General features: G+C 34.3%; 1 pseudogene; it reads right to left on the bottom strand.

The window, feature by feature from the left end:
- Positions 1–8,583: 8,583 nt before the first annotated feature.
- The window catches only part of LOC132435753 (YEATS domain-containing protein 4-like), a 22,423-nt pseudogene continuing 10,985 nt past the window's right edge, over positions 8,584–20,021 (bottom strand).

The following is a 20,021-nucleotide window of genomic DNA, read 5'->3' as shown; positions in this document are numbered from 1 at the left end:
CTTGAAGGTGTTTCAAAAATTTTATAGCAATTTAACACTGTCATGATATTCAAGGGCATAATTAGTTGAATTGTTCCCCTGAAGACGGTTTAGATCATTTTGAATATGATTGAATACACATAATAAGTTGCCTGTGGCTTGAGCTAAATAGGAGACAGGCATAGTAGGACTCTGTATCCAACTTTGACCGCTGAAAAAATAAAAGAAAGAAACAAACAAAAATAATCCCTCCCTACAGATAGTTTGCAAAACCATGCATTAGTGAATTTAGTGGGTCTGTCCATTTCTTCTCTTAGTCACTGCCTGTAATGCACATAGTCACAGAGCCCTTACCATCAGGAACAACATTCTTGACATTCTTCACCTTGGGGGAATCACAACATATTTTAAAAGCTGTGAGATACTCAAATCATAACTCATTTCATTTTGAAGGATGCATGGGATATAGAATGATATACCATCTCACAATAATTTGGTACTTTCAAAGTAAAGTAAACATTACCAGTACATTGTTATTCCTCAACAGGAGCAAAAAAAAGCCTGGTATCATATTCCTCTCTTTTACTGTTTATATTTCTATGGGTTTAATTTTCCTTTTCCTTGTTTTTATTAACCCAACATGGGAAAATATGACTTACTGTTCCCAGAAGAAGTCTCCCATTACTACCATTTTGTGGTAAAACTCTAAAGAAAGTGAAGTTTGCCTACTTTGCTTCCTTATCACCTTTTTTTCTTCTGTTGTCTTACTTTCTGATCTCCAGTGCCCAGGGCTCTCATGCTGACTTCTAGTCTCTGTGATGATTCCCCAGGCAAAGACCCACAAGACAGAACAGATAAGGTATAGCTGAACCCCTATCCCCACCACCCTACTCTGTGTAGTTTCCTTGAGCTTAGCTCAGACACTGATAAGTCTAAATCTAAATTAGCAGTTTTGTGATTCATTGTTTCCAGGGAGATATTAAACTATTTGTGACCTGAAAGACAAGGAAGTATGAAGACTTTTTTGGGAGAAATAATGGAAGATCAAGTATGAGATGAACGTTTACTAATTTATTTTTGGTCTGGTTAAAATTTGTATACCATATGGATTATTACTATCCCAATTTATTTTCTGTCCACAACTCTGAAGTGAAAATAGTATTTATATAAGAAATAAGTAACTCCTTATGTAAGAAACAGGATATTACACCTAGAAAGGGAAATTAATAATCATCTCGTTCTCTACCATCATTTTACAAAATAGAAAAATGAAGCCCTAAGAAGTGAAATAATTTGGATACTTTTACTGCGTTATTGTTAGTAATGAACCAATTTCATATTTGGTTGAATACAAATTTATTAATTAGTTAAATAATTCCATTTGATCAAACAACAAATATTCTGGCCAGGACAATATGGTACCCATTAATTTACACTTCTTTATTAATCTCCAGTCATTTTGAAAGTACATGTTCCCTATGAATTCTAATGTTGGCTCCAAAATTTACAGGCATTCATTCCTTCACATTGAAAACCTTGTTTTTGAAAGTTATCATTATAAGGTACTATTCCAACTTTGTGTTTCTCTGCACGTTTGTACATGTCCTTTTGGCCTATCTACTGAATATTGGGCAGAAACTTTTAAAAAACAAGTAAAAGTGGAAGTTTTTAAAAGGGAATGTCATCATAGGCTTGTAATGTATAGAATGGTGATTACAGTTAATAATACTGTATTGTATATTTGAAAGTTGCAAAAGGGTAAATCTTAAAAGTTTTGGTCACAAGAAAAAAAAAACATTTGTAATTATGTAAGGTGATAGTTAACTAGATTTCTTATGGTGATCATTTTGCAATGTATAAGGTATTGAATCATTATGTTGTATACCTGAAACATAATGTTACATGTCAATTATGCCTCAATTAAAAATTATACAAATGTAAATTTAAAATAAATGAATAAAAGGGAAAGGAAAATGAGTAGAATGAACTAATGTAATATTTGGAGAAATGTCTTTACAAGTGCATGGAGTGTGGTCAAACCAGAACAGATTTTCAGAATAATTTTGACTTGATATTTTACTCTAGTTAGAAATAGTGAGATATTTCTCATGAGATATATAAATTGGTAACTTCATGGATTATAATTTCATATGGACCTCATGTAGAATTATTTTTCTCCTTATGTAGAAAAATAGAACGAGGACAGTTTGAAGACTCCTTCTTGACCAGTTCTTTCAGCAAATTTAAATGAATTTTGTTTTGTGCTTAATTTATCAATCATGTCTGTTATGAGACTAATTTATGTCAAGCATGTCAAAAGCATTCTAAAAGATGCAATGAATTCACCATGGCGTCAATTGCTTTTAGCTTAATTTGTAGGTACATATTTAAGTAGAGAAAATATGGAACATACCTATTGGAGTGAGATTTATCCATTGTATAACTGTATATTTAAAATTTCTTTCAATTAATTTTTTTATTTCTATAATTTGAAATCCTTATTACTTAATAGAAATTTATTTACATATACATAAATATATATAAATCTTCATTGGAAAAAATTTTTGAAAGCTATTCAAAACCATTGTAGAAGTCTCTGTGTGTGTGTGAGAGAGAGAGACAGAGAGAGAAAGCAAGCAAGTGGTAGCAAAATTCTAAACTTTTCATTATACACCATTGCATATATAAATAGTGGAGTTGCAAATATCCAGTAATATAATTTATCCAGTAATATAATTATTGAGTAATATAATGGGTCAAGTTCAGTCAAAGTGTTATTTCAGAAATAGGACAGATTTTAGGTCTAATCCATCCATTTATAGCTGAGAAAAACTAAGGTTCATGTAATTCATAGTTTACATGTATTGCCCAAGTCTACAAAAACAGATAAATTCTAGACTGCAGACTATTTGATTCTCAATCTAGAAAACTTTCAACTATATCATGGACAAACCAGTCAGGGACCTTAGACAAAATAATCAATCCTATTCTCTCCTCCTCATTAACTTATGTAGTAAATGAGTTTTGCCTTTCATTTATTTATAATTCCTGGGAAAGAGAAAAGTTTGATGGGGAGAAGATGAGGCTGATGGAGTTGAATCCATACCCACTGGGGGCTGGGTGGGCAAGTTGTGTAACTTCTCTTTGTTTGCACTTCCACCATGTAAAAGATAAGCAGTATGTGCTTTGAATGATTGTTAGAAAGGTTAAAATAGATAGCACATTTTAAATTACCTGGCACCAGGCAGTCAGAGCAACTCACTTCTTCTCCCTTTCCACTTTTCTCAAATTTACACCTTTTTACTATTGTCTTCCTACACAATCTTTCTGTACAATCTTCTTGTGAGCAGTACAGTATCATATCTATTTCCTTTTAAAATTTTCTATTAATGCTTATGAAAATGCTGGGCACAGTTGGTACTCAATAAATACTTACTGAATTATATTGACTGGTTGAATTGAATCAATCAATAAAAATACATTGAATAAGTGACTGTAGCTTAATTTGTAATTGAGATAACTTCAGATTTTGACTCAGCAGAATAAGTTTGAGTGATCCATGACTTTCAAGATGCATGATCACAGGTACAAGTTATTTTACTTATTTTAGTTGACCTAGAATATGTGAATGTATGTGTACTGTAAAATGCTATACAAATTAAAATAACTTTATTGCTGACAGAGTTTATCCTCTCATTTAAAAAATGAGACTTGCATTCAGGGTCATTTTACAATACTATTTCTTGGGTGTACACGTAAAGTATATTCTGACAGTAAGAGCTGCTTGAAAATTACATTAAATAAATTTAGAAGGAGAATATCTGATTTTTCTTTCACTTTGTGGGTAGGGTGGATAAGTTTATTTCATTGATGGTTTCCACTTGATATTTACCATTATTTGGAAATAGCTTGATCACGTATTTATTTTAACACCAGGTCATTTGTTGCTGCCTCAGACTCAAGATTAAACATGATGGTTGAATTATTTCTTATCTGTGCCAAACGCTAAAAGATTGAGTCAAACTAGTAGCACACACTAGACTAAAACCTGCCTCCTCACCATCCTTTTCTCTGATTCCTCATTTCCAACCCATTTCCAACATTTCCTGTACAACTGCTCTTCTGATAATAGCATGCCCCGAAGCTTTCTCCTCTGAGTCTGCATTTGACCTAGGAAAAGAAAGTTGAGTATAAAAATAGAAGACATGACACACTGTGGCTTGTTCTTACCTGATTGTTTGTAAGATCAGAAGAAAATCAGGTGGTGTTTCAAGCCTGGTCATTCAAGTTAATAATCTAGAAACAAAGAAATCAATGAAGAATCATAGCTGTTGCAGGGAAGAGGAGAGGCAGCAAAGAACAGGGAAAGGGTTAATCACGCAAATGATTTTCCAAACTAAGATTCAAACTCTATGCTAGGGAGCAGGAAAGAAATAATAGTCAACCCTCCTTGGGCATCACTTTCCAAGTTTAGCTTGTGTTTATATATCTATGTTCCATACCTACAGGAATTGGGTCAAATATAAGACTTGTTAACATTCACAGCTGCAAATAATTTTCTTCTTTCTGCCTCCACTCCTCTCATGTCCCTTGACTCTTCACATTTTCTGCTCTTTGGGGGCTATTCCTTTAGGGCCTCAAACTAACCCTGCCTCTACTCTACTCTCACACGGAGCATAACCCCTTCTTGTCACTTAGAGGAAAGGATCCAATAAACCATTTTTCCTATCAAAACAAAAATATCCCAACTACCAGTAGATTTAAATTAAAAAAAAATCAATGAGGACAAAAGGACAAATCTGGGAAAAAAGCAAAAACAAAAACAAGAGCTAGTTTTGTGGAGAATGAGAACTTCCTACTGTCCTTCAAAACAATCTTCCTCTGAAGTATTTGCTTGTTTAGATATAAAACCAGCTTTATGAGAAAACAAGTGTTTTAACACTGAGATGATCCTAAGCACAGATGTTTAATTTGTTTTATTTGAGAAACCATTCCTGCCTCTCATAGTATACAGAAAGAAAGGAATAAACTGACAAACACACTCGTTTATATAATCTGTTCAGTTTAAAATGATAATTAGTTAGTCCCAAGCTATGATGTACAACTCAGCAGGCAAAAGTAATTTTAAAATCATTAGACGTATACATCATGGTCAGGAGGTCAGCACACTTGAATTTCATTATGCAATAAAGAAAAGTACTTCCAGTTCCTACATCTTTGTTCTGTGCCCTTATTTAGAAGAGTAAATTAGAAAATACTGTGGGAGGAATAATCCATTTCTACCAATTACTTTCCAAAAGAAAGTAAAATTGGTGACCCAGTGATTCTGATTTTAAGTGGATACCTCAATCAACATCAATTCATTTAATGGTCCTAGAAAAGAAAAAGAAAACAGCAGGTTACCATCAAAAAGCATCTATAATAAACCCATTTAAACACTACCTTGCCTCAAATTCTTATAACGTCCATTGTTTTACATTTACAGGACACTCAGGCAAGATGGACAGAATGATGGGGAGAATCCCTGATTTCTAGTCTCATTTGGAAGCCCTATTTTCAGCTCCAGATTATTAGGAAAATTCTGTCTTTATTTAGTTCCAGTAGAGCTTGGGTCTATACACTTTTAGGATACAGAGTTTAATCTTCTACCACTATTCCAGCAAATTCCATGAACAGACAGTGTATAGTTTCCCCTGGGGCATTTATGAAGGCTCTTCCTTCTTGGAAAATTCCTCAGCATCTGGCTGAAGTCTCTACTGAAGTTCTCACCCTGTCCATTTATGTGAATCATGTGAAAACATTACTATTTGACCATCTTATAGTGGAGAGTAGTATAAACTCCACTCCAAATAACTATTGTGAATAGGAAACAACTGATCAGACAGCACCAGTCTACAACTAGGCAGCAAGTAGGATGTTTTCTTAGCCTAAATTGCCTGTTGCTTTTGAAACTCAGAAACTGTACAAATAGCTCTGTGATATTAACTCATGTTTTCACCTTTTCAGATAGTGCCTTTATCAGCCTGCCCCTTAAGGGAGTGAAAACTTCTGGCAAGTTATTACCCTTAAGTTCTGCCCATGGAAATCACATGGTAGGGGGTTGTGGTGCAGTATCTCTCCAGAACAAAAGTTGGACAGATCTGAGAACTCTTAAAAATTCTCATTCCTTAGTTGCTTCTAGTAATTTTTATTAATCCCCCCACCTTTTCCTCATCCATCTCTCATCTTCTCAATATTTGATGTTTTTTCATTTAAATATGGCTTTCTTCAACCTTCTTTATTTTTTATACTACACTACTATTACTATTACTTTTTAATTTTATTTATTTTTTTATTTCAATTTTGCCATAGATTTATTTTCTGGTATTTTAACTCTCTAAGTTATACCACATTATATATACATTGCTTTTGCTACTCCTACTACTATTTATTTTAGTTTTAATTACTTTTTAATTTCTATCTCCTCACCTCACACACCTCTTATATTTTCTTTGTTTCTTGTCATTTTGTAGTTTTTCTTAAGTTTCCTTGAGTTTGAGTGCTTTTTTTGCTGATTTTTAAGAAGCATATCTAGAAAGATGGTGTTGGTTTGAGAAATTCTAATCCTACAACAAATAGTCAGGGGACCTTTCTTGACATTTAACTGCTACCACATGCACCTCAGTACCAGAAGCCACACCTGAGCTCTCATCCTCACCCTCAGAAGATCTCCCTGTCATTTAGGCTCCACCTAGAGATACAAGAAACACAAAGGTCAGCTGTCCGATGAGGGCTAATGTATAGGTAACATAATGTGATGTTTTGTGAGGGTATTATTTCTTGGAATCTCACACTGTCTAGACTTTATATAAGGAGATGTGTGTTTTATAGTATTAATGTTAATTTTACTTTTGTAATTATAGTTTTTAAAACTATGCTTAAAACTCTTCTAATTGAAGCCATGAACCACAAAGTTAAAAAAGCAGGTCTTCCTCAAAGAGGTGACTTTTTTTCTCTCTACCATCCTCCTCTGCCAGGATGGTTTTGCTGAAGTATCAAATAGAATCAGATCTCCAGAGAAGGGACCAATGTAAAGGAAACAGTCAAGATTCTAGCATCAACCAGTCTCTAATATGCTTACTTCCATATGTCCAAATGGTTCCTCCAACAACTTAGGCAGGGTCCCAAGGAATTTCTCTCAGTGCTCACTTCCAATAGACCAGGGTGAAAAGGCTTCTTAAAACTGGCAACAGCTATGCCCTTGTTGGAAGAAACTCTTAGTTTTTCAAGACTTATTTTAGATAGTGTATTCCTCTCCTGAATATCAGAGCCTAAAAAGAAGGATGCTAATTTCACTTCTAGAACATAGATTTAATTTTTTGGTAACATGACAAGGCTGAGGCTAGGCTTTTTCAGTTTTCAGTCTGTTTCCCATGGGAGAGCAGGATTCTATAAATCTTTAGTCTCCAGGCCATGATGACAATTCCCTTGACTTTCCACATTTGTTTCCCTGGAATTGATGTTGAGGGTCCTTTCAAGATACCACCAAGTTTCAGTTCTCATGCCATGAAGGGTCTTGGGCCATTAATATCCAACTTGGCTTATTGATTTCTTACACTAACTCTACAAATTTCATTGCTTTAATAGCCAACTGCTTTTGTTAATTTCTGCCAAAGTGAAGGGCTACATGACAACTGTTCTAAAAACAAAGTTATCACTCTAAATAGAAGCCTCTCATCATATAACTGAGTGGCAGTTGAGAAACTTACTGGTAAATTAAACAAGTCACCTAAGTATATATGTTGCAAACAGGTGATTTTTAAGGATGTTCCAAGTAATGTTCAAGATAATATATTTATTCTAGTAGCACACAAGTGTGAGTTTTATTTTAACAACTGCTGTAACAGTTTGATAATAATAGCACTCTATAGAATTTATATATATATAAGTATACAAATATTTTGTGTTTATATTAACAAACCACTCTCCAAAGTTGTAAAAATGTATGTTATTGTCAGCAGGGTCTCAGAGTTCGTTACCAAAATACATTCTTATCAACATTCTGTACTGTCCAATTGTTCCTTTTTTTTTTTTTCTTAATGTGATGGGGATGAAATGGTATCTCAGTGTATTTTTTTTTCTGTAAACTACACTTATTGAAGGCTTATTGAACACTGGGCACATCAGATACAAAAGATATGGGATAGGGGCAGGTAAGAACTTAAGAAATTAAATATGCACATTAATGTTACCACTAATTCTAACTACTAAGGAAGTACAAAATTTTTACAAGTTATACTTTATAGTGAAATTTTGATGCCTGTCAAAAGGATAAGCTACACATACAATGCAATAGAAGTGTTTTAAAATTGTGCTTAATATCATAGAACTACCCCAAAATGCATTGATTAAGTGCCTATACAGCATTCATTCTTTTTATACACATACATTTCACCTTAAAGATTGCTTGTAAAGTACAAATACTTTGACTTCATTGCTGAGAAATCTATGGTAAACAACTATACATGCAGTTTTTCTAAGAAACATCACAGCATTTGTAGTCCATCTCTCTAACTTCTATCTTATTTTTAGTTTCCCTTATTATTGAGTTCTCTTCAGAACTGTTTATATTACTTTTGTCGGATCATCTTCTTCAAGTTTCTTGATTTCATTTTTTAAACAATTTATAGTGTCACAACTTGCTTTTAATCTTCCTTTAAGCTCTGCAATTTCAAAGCTTGTTTGTTTGTTTTTTAACATCTTTATTGGAGTATAATTGCTTTAAAATGGTGTGTTAGTTTCTGCTGTATAACAAAGTGAATCAGTTATATGTATACATATATCGCCATGTCCCCTCCCTCTTGCGTGTCCCTCCCACCTTCCCTATCCCACCCCTCTAGGTGGTCACAAAGCACCAAGCTGATCTCTATGTGCTATGCAGCTGCTTCTCACTATCTATTTTACACTTGGTAGTGTATATATGTCAATGCTACTATCTCACTTTGTCTCAGTTAAAGCTTGTTTTCTTTTTCTTTTTTTTTTCCCTCAGCTTCTAATTTTTCTCTGGTTTTCACTTCAAGTTCTGCAAATTCTGTTTCATGCTTATAGGCTCCTAAAGTAAGCTGACAAGATGTTAATAATTGGTGCATTATTGCTGTTGGGTCTTGAAATGTCATTTCATCATAGAACTCTGAAACCACTGACTTTTTTCCCAGCATTGCTTTGGTGTTTGATTGAAATAGCTTTAATAAATATTACAAGATTAAGGTCTTTCATTAGGATCAATGAAAAATATTTTGATGATTATTTCAAATTCACCCTATCTTGTTTCAGTAATTTCATATGGAGGCTTAGTAACAACTCTAAAAGGACTGCCATAACTTTCATGTAATTTAAAATGGATTTTCTTCACATACGCTGAAATATCCTCATTTCTATTGAATATATGATTTTATATATACTGTCCACTGATGGGTGTGAACATCCTCTTCTATTTTCTTTCCAAAATATTGAGCAACATTACCATAAACTATTGGTTTAATGATAGTAACCTCCTTCACTCTCCTGCCAGAGTCAAGCCCAAATTCGGCCCTTCTCTTGAACAAATTGTCCTACTGAAAAGCCTCCACTGCTAAGGAGAGACCAGGGCCAGCAGGCTCACAGCATCCCTCAGAGGCCCTGCTCCTCCCACACAGGCTCAGGAGGAGGGTTTCTGGCTAAAGGAGAATAAGCCAGCAGGACTCAGGACACTGAGGAACCACCAAATCCTCAACATGGGCAGCATTCTTCATTATAGTTTTATTTTATATTTTTCTCTATTCTTATGAGATTGAACAACTTCATATGCTTAGTAAAAATTACATTTTATTCTTCTGTGAATTGCTTATTCATAGCCTATATCTACTTTCTATTGTGTTGCATTTCCTTTTCCTACTGATTCATGTGGGAGGTCATACATTTTTTCCCCAAAATTAATTCCTTGTTTGTTTTATGAAGCAAATATATTTACATAGGTTGTTACTTATCTTTTAATTTTTAGTGTTTTTGGATTCCTTTATTATGAAGTGTTTGAAGTTTATACAAAAATAAGTCTTATTTTGTGTATGATTATTTTCTTTTGAGTCTGAGTTAAGAGATCTTTTACTACCTGAGATCTTAAAGTCAATCTCTTATAATTTCTACTAAACGTTACGAAGTTTTGCTTCTTGAGTCTTTAACCCAATTGATATTTATTTTGTATTTGATTCAATACAGGAATAAAATGCTATTTTGCTTTTTTCTTCCAAATAGAAAGCCAACTGTCTCAAACAGAAACAAGAATAACTACAATCCTGCAGCCTGTGGAACAAAAACTGCACTCACAGAAAGACAGACAAGATGAAAAGGCAGAGGTCTATGTACCAGACAAAGGAACAAGATAAAACCCCAGAAAAACAATGAAAAGAAGTGGAGATAGGCAATCTTCCAGAAAAATAATTCAGAATAATGATAGCAAAGATGATCCAGGACCTCAGAAAAGCAAAGATTAAGAAGATGCAAGAAATGTTTAACAAAGACCTAGAAGAATTAAAGAACAAACACCTAGAAGAATTAATGAACAAACAAACAGATGTGAACAATACAAAAACTGAAATGAAAAATACACTAGAAAGAATCAATAGCAGAATAACTGAGGCAGAAGAAGGGATAAGTGTCCTGGAAGACAGAATGGTGGAATTCACTGCCACAGAAAAGAATAAAGAAAAAAGAATGAAAAGAAATAAAGACAGCCTGAGACTGCTGGGACAACATTAAACACAACAACATATGCATTATAGGGGTCCCAGAAGGAGAAGAGAGAGAGAAGGGACCCAAGAAAATATTTGAAGAGATTATAGTCAAAAACTTCCCTAACATGGGAAAGGAAATAGCCACCCAAGTCCAGGAAGTGCAGAGAATCCCAGGCAGGATACACCCAAGGAGAAACACATGAAGACATATAGTAATCAAACTGACAAAAATTAAAGACAAAGAAAAATGATTGAAAGCAACCAGGGCAAAATGACAAATAACATACAAGGAAACTCCCATAATGTTAACACCTGATTCCTCAGCAGAAACTACAAGCCAGAAGGGAGTGGAATGACATAACTACAGTGATGAAAGGGAAGAAACTACAACCAAGATTACCCTACCCAGCAAGGATCTCATTAAGTTTTGATGGAGAAATCAAAAGCTTTACAGACAAGGAAAAGCTAAGAGAATTCAGCACCACCAAACCAGCTCTACAAAAATGCTAAAGGAATTTCTTTAAGTGGGAAACACAAGAGAAGAAAAGTACCAACAAAACAAATGCATACCAATTAAGAAAATTGTAATAGGAGCATACATATCAATAATTACCTTAAAGGTGAATGGATTAAATGCTCCAACCAAAAGAAACAGGCTTGCTGAATGGATACATAAACAAGATCCATATATATGCTGTCTATAAGAGACCCACTTCATATGTAGGGACACATACAGACTGAAAGTGAGGGGATGGAAAAAGATATTCCATGCAAATGGAAATCAAAAGAAAGCTGGAGTAGCAAGACTCATATCTGATAATATAGACTTTAAAATAAAGAAAGTTACAGGAGACAAGAAAGGACACTACATAATGATCAAGGGGTCAATCCAAGCAGAAGATATAAAAATTATAAATATATATGTACCCAACATAGGAACAATACTTAAGGCAACTGCTAACAGCTATAAAGGAGGAAATCAACAGTAACACAATAATAGTGGGGGACTTTAACACCTCACTTACACCAATGGACAGATCATCCCAATAGAATATTAATAAAGAAACACAAGCTATAAATGACACAGTAGACCATATAGATTTAATTGATAATTATAGGACATTTCATCCCAAAACAGCAGATCACACTTTCTTCTCAGTGTGCATGGAACATTCTCCATGATAGATCACATCTTGGCTCACAAATCAAGCCTCAGTAAATTTAAGAAAACTGAAATCATATCAAGCATCTTTTCTTACCACACTATGAGATTAGAAATCAATTATGGGGAAAAAAAACATAAAACACATGGAGGCTAAACATTACATTACTAAATAACCAAGAGATCACTGAAGAAATCAAAGAGGAAATCAAAATATACTTACAGACAAATTACAATGAAAACATGATGATCCAAAACCTATGGGATGAAGCAAAAGAAGTTCAGACAGGGAAATTTATAGCAATACAAGCCTACCTCCAGAAACAAGAAAAAGTTCAAATAAAAAAAATAACCTTACTACTAAAGGAACTAGAGAAAGAAGAAAAAGAAAAACCCAAATTTAGTAGAAGGAAATAAATCATAAAGATCAGAGCAGAAATAAATGAAATAGAAACAAACAATACAATACCAAAGATCAATGAAACTAAAAGCTGGTTCTCTGAGAGGATAAATAAAATTGATAAACAATTAGCCAGGGCTTCCCTGGTGGTGCAGTGGTTGAGAGTCCGCCTGCCGATGCAGGGGACACAGATTCATGCCCCGGTCCAGAAAGATCCCACATGCCACGGAGCAGCTGGGCCCGTGTGCCATGGCTGCTGAGCCTGCGCGTCCAGAGCCTGTGCTCTGCAATGGGAGAGGCCACCACAGTGAGAGGCCTGCTACTGCAAAAAAAAAAAAAAAAAAAAAAAAATTAGCCAGACTCATCAAGAAAAAGAGGGAGAGGACTCAAATCAATAAAATTAGAAATGAAAAAGGAGTAGTTACAACAGACACTGAAATTCAAAGCATCCTAAGAGACTACTACAAGCAACTCTATGCCAGTAAAATGGGCAACCTGGAAGAAATGGACAAATGTCCAAGGGTGAACCAGGAAGAAAGAGGAAATATGAACAGAGAAATCGCAAGTAATGAAATTGAAAGTGTGATTAAAAATCTTCCAACAAACAAAAATCCAGGACCAGATGGCTTCACAGGTGAATTCTATCAAACATTTAGAGAAGAGCTAATACCCATCCTTCTCAAACTCTTCCAAAAATTTGTAGAAGAAACACTCCCAAACTCATTCTATGAGGTCAACATCACCCTGATACCAAAACCAAACAAAGATACCACAAAAAAAGAAAACTACAGACCAATATCACCGATGAATATAGATGCAAAAATCCTCAAAAAAATACTAGCAAACAAAATCAAACAACACATTAAAAGTATCATACACCATGATCAAGTAAGATTTATGCCGGGGATGCAAGGATTCTTCAATATATACAAATCAATCAATGTGATACACCATATTAACAAATTGAAGAACAAAACCATATGATCATCTCAATAGATGCAGAAAAAGCTTTTGACAAAATTCAACACCAATTTATTATAAAAACTCTCCAGAAAGTGGGCATAGAGGGAACCTACCTCAACATAATAAGGACCATATATGACAAACCCACAGCAAACATCATTCTCAATGGTGAAAAATTGAAAACATTTCCTCTAAGATCAGGAACATGACAAGAATGTCCACTCTTGCCAATATTACTCAGCATAGCAGTGGAAGTCCTAGCCATGGCAATCAGAGAAGAAAAAGAAATAAAATGAATACAAATTGGAAAAGAAGAAGTAAAACTGTTAATGTTTGCAGGTGACATGATACTATACATAGCAATCCTAAACATGCCACAAGAAAACTACTCAAGCTAATCAATTAATTGGGTAAAGTTGCAGAATACAAAATTCATGCACAGAAATCTCTAGCATTCCTATACACTAATGGTCAAAAAACTGAAAGAGAAATTAAGGAAACACTCCTATTTACCACTGCAACAAAAAGAATAAAATACCTAGGAATAAGCCTACCTAGGGAGACAAAAGACCTGTATGCAGAAAACTATAAGACACTGATGAAAGAAATTAAAAATGATATCAACAGATGGAGAGACCTACCATGTTCTTGGATTGGAAGAACCAATATTGTGAAAATGACTATACTACCCAAAGCAATCTACAGATTCAATGCAATCCCTATCAAATTATGAATGGCATTTTTTACAGAACTAGAACAAAATATCTTAAAATTTTTGTGGAGACACTAAAGACCCCGAATAGCCAAAGCAGTCTTGAGGGAAAAAAAATGGAGCTGGAGGAATCAAACTCCCTGACTTCAGACAACACTACAAAGCTACAGTAATCAAGACAGTATGGTACTGATACAAAAACAGATATATAGATCAATGGAACAGGATAGAAAGCCAAGAGACAAACCCATGCACCTATGGTCAACAATTTATGACAAAGGAGGCAAGGATATACAATGGAGAAAAGACAACCTCTTCAATAAGTGGTGCTGGGAAAACTGGATAGCTAAATATAAAAGAATGAAATTAGAGCACTCCCTCACACCATACACAAAAATAAACTCAAAATGCATTAGAGCCCTAAATGTAAGACCGGACACTATAAAATTCTTAAAGGAAAACATAGGAAGAATACTCTTTGACATAAATCACAGCAAGATCTTTTTTTGATCCACCTCCTAGAATAATGGAAATTAAAAAAAAAATAAACAAATGGGACCTAATGAAACTTAAAAGCTTTTGCAAAGCAAAGGAAACTACAAACAAAACAAAAAGAAAACCCACACAACTGGAGAAAATATTTGCAAATGAATCAACGGACAAAGGATTAATCTCCAAAATATATACACAGCTCATGCAGCTCAATATTAAAAAAAAAAAAAAACCCAATCCAAAAATGGGAGGAAGACCTATATAGACATTTCTCCAAAGAAGACATACAGATAGCCAAGAAGCACATGAAAAGCTGCTCAACATTACTAATTATTAGAGAAATGCAAATCAAAACTACAATGAGGTATCACCTCACACCAGTTAGAATGGGCATCATCAAAAAATCTACAAAGAAAGAGAAAAGGGAACCCTCTTGCACTGTTGGTGGAAATGGAAATTGGTACAGTCACTATGGAGAACAGTATGGAGGTTATTAAAGAACAAAAAATAGAATTGCCATATGACCTAGCAATCCCACCACTGGGCATATACCCATGGTTTTTGAGAAAACCATAATTAAAAAAGACACATGAACCCCAATGCTCATTGCAGCACTATTTACAGTAGCCAGATCATTGAAGCAACCTAAATGCCCACTGACAGACAAATGGGTAAAGACGTGTGGTACATATATATAATGGAATATTACTTAGCCATAAAAAAAATGAAATTGGGTCATTTGTAGAGACATGGATGGACCTAGAGACTATCATGCAGAGTGAAGTAAGTCAGAAAGAGAAAAACAAATATTGTATATTAACACATATAGGTGTAACCTAGAAGAATGCTACAGATGAACCAGTCTGCAGGGCAGAAATTGAGACACAGATGTAGAGAACAAACATGGACACAAGTGGGGAAAGTGGAGGTGGGGTGGTGGTGGTGTGATGAATTGGGAGATTGGGATTGACATATATACACTAATATGTATAAAATGGATAACTAATAAGAACCTGTTGTATATAAAAAAAGAAAGGCAATTTTCTCAAACACAGTTTGTTAAAGCATTCTTATTTTACCCCCAAATTTCTACTACATCTTCTAAAGTATAACATTGTCCGTACAATTGTCAGTGTCTCTTCTGATCATCCTTGCACCAACATTATTCTGTTCTAATTACTGTGGAAGATAGCATTATACTAAACCTTGAACTCACTAGGGCAAGTCTTCTCTCTTTGATTTTTGTTTGCTTTAAGATTTGCATGCTTGGGGCTTCCCTGGTGGCACAGTGGTTGAGAATCTGCCTGCCAATGCAGGGGACATGGGCTCGAGCCCTGGTGTGGGAAGATCCCACATGCCGCAGAGCAAATAGGCCCATGAGCCACAACTACTGAGCCTGAGCATCTGGAGCCTGTGCTCCACAACAAGAGAGGCCACAACAGTGAGAGGCCCGTGCACCACGATGAAGAGAGGCCCCTACTTGCTGCAACTACTGAAAGCCCTCTCACAGTAACGAAGACCCAACACAGCCAAAAATAAATAAATAAATAAATAAATAAATAAATAAATAAATAAATATAAATAAGATTTGCATGCTTGGACATTTTCATGTGAATTTGGAGAACTGACACATTTTAAATAACCCAGTAACTATCATAATCATTATTCTCTTGTAAGTTTTCAAAAATATATTGTAATTTTCTCTTTTAAATACCTATAGTTTTGTTGTATTTGTTCCTGAGTATATCAGGAATAGTATATAGTTTATAGTTTATTTTGCTAACATGAATTTATTTTTTCATATTTTATTTTTATAATTTTTATTAGTATGTGTAAAAAATAGTAAAAATACTATTGATATTTGATAATGTATATTATATCCAAAAAATTTGCTGAGTTCTACTAATTTTTTTTTTTTTTTTTTTGCGGTACATGGGCCTCTCACTGTTGTGGCCTTTCCCACTGCAGAGCACAGGCTCCAGACACACAGGCTCAGTGGCCATGGCCCACGGGCCCAGCCGCCCTGTGGCACGTGGTATCCTCCCGGACTGGGACACAAACCCGCGTCCCCTGCATCGGCAGGCAGACTCTCAACCACTGCGCCACCAGGGAAGCCCCGTTTCTACTAATTCTTTTATTCCTTCTCAAAAATCTTAGTATATTCTATATAGATAATCATAATGATATTTATAAATAGCATATTTATTCCAACTGTGAAATGTCTTTTTAATCTTGATACTGCCTGGACTTCCTGTATAATATTAAATTGTTGGGGTGATAATTCTTTCACACATTCTTGCTTTTTTATTGAAATGTAATTGACTTAAAATATTATATTACTTTCAGGTGTACAACATAGTTATTCAATATTTTTATGCATTACAAAATGGCCAACATGACAATCTAGTTAACATTTGTCACTATACAAAGTTATCACAATATTATTGGCTATACTCCCTGTGCTGTACATTACATCCTTGTGTTTCATTTATTTTATAACAGGACCTCTTAATCTTCCTCACTTATTTATTTCTGGGCTCTCTACTCTGTTCCCTTGATATATATATATATATATATATATATATATATATATGTCACAACTTTTTTATCCACTCATCTATGGGCACAGGTTGCTTCCATTTCTTGTCTATTATATATAATGCTGCAAAAAACATTGGAATACATGCATTATTTATAATTAGAGTTTCTGTTTTCTTCAGGTAAACACCCAAAAGATAAATTACTAGATCATATGGCAGTTCTCTTTTTAATTTTTGAGGAACATTCCATACTGTTTTCCAAAGAGTCTGCACCAATTTACAATCCCACCAACAGCACTCAAAGATTCCCTTTGCTCCACATCCTCACCAAAACTTCTTACTTTTATCTTTTTGATATAGCCATTCTGACATGTACCATGTGGTATCTCATTGTGTGTGTGTGTGTGTGTGTGTGTGTTTTAATTGGGGTATAGTTGCTTTATAATGTTGTGTTAGTTTCTGCTGTACAGTGAAGTGAATCAGCTATATGTATACATATATCCCATCTGTTTTGAATTTCCTTCCCTTTTAGGTTACCACAGAGCATTAAATAGAGTTCCCTGTGATACACAGCAGGTTCTCATTAATTATCAGTTTTATACTTATTAGTGTATATATGTCAATCCCAGTCTCCTAATTCATCCCACCCCCCCCTTTCCCCCCTTGGTGTTCGTATGTTTGTCCTCTGCTTCTGTTTATTTCTTCCTTGCAAACAGTTTCATCTGTACCATTTTTCTAGATTCCACATATATGTGTTCATAAGCAATATTCGTTTTTCTCTTTCTGACTTACTTCACTGTCTGACAGTCTCTAGGTCCATCCACATCTCTACAAATGACCCAATTTCATTCCTTTTTATGGTTGTGTAATATTCCACTGTATATACCACATCTTCTTTATCCATCCATCAATGGACATTTAGGTTGCTTCCATGACTTGACTATTATAAATAGTGTTGCAATGAACATTGGGGTGTATGTGCCTTCTTGAATTATAGTTTTCTCAGTAGTGGGATTGCTGGGAAAAAAAAAACTAACTAAAAATAGAATTATCATTGTAGTTTTGATTTGCATTTTCCTGATGATTATTGATGCTGAGAATATTTTCACGTGTCTGTTGGCCATCTGTATGTCTTTCTTGAGAAAATGTCTACTTAGATCCTATGCCTATTTTTATCAAGTTGTTTTTTTGATGTTGAGTTGTATGAGTTCTTTGTATATTTTGGATATTAACCCCTTATCAGATATATTGCTTGCAAAAATATTTACCCATTAGCAAGCTATCTTCTTGTTTTGTCCATAGTTTTCTTCACTGTGGAAAAGTTTTTAGTTTGATGTAGTATCATTTGTTTATTTTTGCTTTTGTTTTCCTTGTCTGAGGAGATAGATCCAAAAGAATATTGCTAAGACCAATGTCAAAAATCATTCTGCCTATGTTTTCTTCTAGGAGTTTTATGGTTTCAGGTCCTACATTTAAGTTTTAAATACATTTTGGTTTTATTTTTTGTATATGTTGTGAGACAGTAGTCCAGTTTGATTCTTTTGCATGTAGCTGTCCTGTTTGCCCAATACCATTTATTGCAGAAGTTCTGTTTATTCTTGCCTCCTTTGTCATAGATTAATTGACCATATAAGCATGAGTTTATTTCTGGGCTCTCTACTCTGTTCCCTTGATCTATGTGTCTGTGTTTGTGCCAGTTCCATATTGTTTTGATTACTGTAGCTTTGTAGTATAGCCCAAAAACAGGGAGCAAGATACCTTCAGCTTTGTTCTTTTTTTTTTCCTTAAGATTGTTTTGGCTATTCAGGGTCTTTTTTCTTTCCACTTAAGTTTTAGAATTATCTGTTCCAGCTCTGTGTAAAATGTTATTGGTATTTTGATAGAGATTGCACTGAATCTGTAAATTTCCCTGGGGAATATGGTTATTTTAACAATATTAATTCTATCAATCCATGAACACCATATATTTTTTCAACTGTTTTTGTCATCTTCAATTTCTTTCATCAATGTCTTATAGTTTCCCAAGTACAGGTCTTTTACCTCCTTGGTTAGATTTCTTCCCACGTACTTTATTCTTTTAGATGCAATTGTAAATGGTATTGCTTTCTTAATTTTACTTTCTAATAGTTTGTTATTAGTGTATAGAAATGCAACATATTTCTGTATATTAATTTTGTATCCTGCAACCTTACTGAATGTATTTATTAGTTCTAATAGCCTTTTTGGTAGTATCTTAAGAATTTGCTATATATAGTATCATATCACCTGCAAACAATGACAGTTTTACTTTTTCCTTTCCTTTACTTCTTCCCTCTTCCTTTCCAAGAATTTGCTATATATAGTATCATATCATCTGCAAACAATGACAGTTTTACATCTTCCTTTCCAATTCCAATGGAATTCCTTTTATTTCTTTTTCATGTCTGATTGTTGTGTCTAGAACTTCCAATGATATGTAAAAAAATAGTGAGAGTGGGCATCCTTGTGTTGTTCCTGATCTTTGAGGAAATGCTTTTAGCTTTTCATTGTTGAGCATGATATTGGCCACATATGGCCTTTATTATGCTGAGGTATGTTCCCTTTGTAACCACTTTGTGGAGAGTTTTTATCATAAATGGATGTTGAATTTCATCTACAGCTTTTTCTGAATCTATTGAGATTTTTACTCTTCAACTTGTTAATGTGGTGTATCATATTGATTGACTTACAGATACTGAGGTCTCTGGTATCTATGACATAAATCTCACTTGATCATGGTGTATGATTCTTTTCACATAGTGTGTTGAATTTGGTTTACTAATATCTTGTTGAGGGTTTTTGTATCTATTTTCATCAGTGATATTGGCCTGTAATTTTCTTTTTTGTGGTGTCTTTGACTGGTTTTTGTGTCAGGGTGTTGTTGTCCTTGGAGAATCAGCTTGGAAGTATTCCTTTCTCTTCAGTTTTTTGGAATAATTTGAGAAGCATAGATGTTAACTCTTCTTTAAATGTTTGGTAGAATTCACCTGTGAAGGCTTGTGGTCTT

The sequence above is a fragment of the Delphinus delphis genome, chromosome 13 (assembly GCF_949987515.2).
Source record: "Delphinus delphis chromosome 13, mDelDel1.2, whole genome shotgun sequence".
NCBI lineage: Eukaryota > Metazoa > Chordata > Mammalia > Artiodactyla > Delphinidae > Delphinus > Delphinus delphis.
This window is presented reverse-complemented; position numbering and strand designations above follow the sequence as displayed.